This window comes from Lepus europaeus, chromosome 18, assembly GCF_033115175.1.
Source record: "Lepus europaeus isolate LE1 chromosome 18, mLepTim1.pri, whole genome shotgun sequence".
Classification (NCBI taxonomy): Eukaryota; Metazoa; Chordata; class Mammalia; order Lagomorpha; family Leporidae; genus Lepus; species Lepus europaeus.
Window position 1 is genome coordinate 65,534,933 of NC_084844.1, and position 1,478 is coordinate 65,536,410.

Consider the following 1,478-nt stretch of genomic DNA (forward strand, 5'->3'; position numbering starts at 1 on the left):
ATCACACCAACTAGTAGTGGGGATGTGCTAACCAGCAGTGGTGTAGTAACTAGTGGTAGTGTCATACTAACTATCAGTGGGGATGTACTAACTAGTAGTGAGGGCGTATAACTAGCACTGGGGATGTGCTAACCAGCAGTGGTGTCATCATCCTACCTGCAGTGAGCAGCGTGGTGCACTAACCAGTGGCCCCCACTACCTGGTGGTGGTCGTGGCACTGAACTCAGCACTGGCAGTGAGAGCAGCGGCCATGGTGGCTCCAACCCTGACACTCCCACTTGTCCTGTAGGAGCCATCCTGTATCCAGCTGTCCTGTAGGAGCTGCCCTGTCTGCCTCCAGCTGTCCTGTGGGAGCCGCCTTGTCTGCCCACAGCTGTCCTGTAGGAGCTGCCCTGTCTGCCCCCAGCTGTCCTGTGGGAGCCGCCTTGTCTGCCCACAGCTGTCCTGTAGGAGCTGCCCTGTCTGCCCACAGCTGTCCTGTCCCCAGCTGTCCTGTAGGAGCTTCCCTGTCTGCCCCCAGCTGTCCTGTAGGAGCTTCCCTGTCTGCCCACAGCTGTCCTGTCCCCAGCTGTCCTGTAGGAGCTGCCCTGTCTGCCCACAACTGTCCTGTAGGAGCTGCCCTGTCCCCCAGCTGTCCTGTAGGAGCCGCCTTGTCTGCCCCCAGCTGTCCTGTAGGAGCCGCCCTGTCTGTCCCCAGCTGTCCTGTAGGAGCCGCCCTGTCTGCCCACAGCTGTCCTGTAGGAGCCGCCCTGTGTCCAGCTGTCCTGTAGGAGCCGCCCTGTCCCCAGCTGTCCTGTAGGAGCTGCCCTGTCCCCAGCTGTCCTGTAGGAGCCACCCTGTCTGCCCACAGCTGTCCTGTAGGAGCCTCCCTGTCTGCCCGCACCACAGCCTGGGGAAGACGGCACTCGAGGAACGGATGTGAGGGCCGGTGCAGAGCTGCGAGCAGAGTCACTGTCCCGAGGGCCTTCCAGCCATGGACAGCACAATGGAGGCGACCCCATGGCTGTCTCCTGTTCCAGCGCGTGTGCAGCCCTGGCCAGAGCTGCCCAAAGCTGGCTGTGGAGCACACAGATTTCTGAAGGAGGTCAGAGCCACGTCAGTCACTCGGGCTCCGCGTGGAGCATCAGAAATGGTTTATTGATTTTTGCAGAATACAGGGGAGTGTCATTTGTGCAAGCAGCTAATTACCACCTGCTGCAGCCTGGAACTTTCCATTGGGGACCTGGGCCACCCCAATCATGGCCAAAGCCAATCACGTCAGCCCCGCGTCAGCACGAGGAGGTGGAGAGGCCACAGGGCCTGCTCGGGATGGAGGCAGCAAGGCCCATGCCTGGGGTCACCTGCACCTGCCTCCCTGCACCCCTCACCCCTTAGCCGTGTTACACCTGCCACGGGGCCACAGACACACTGGCGACAGAACCCTCTCGAGCCAGGATGGAAGGCTTTGCTGTGGGGTGTGGGCTCTTCCTGGGCTCTGT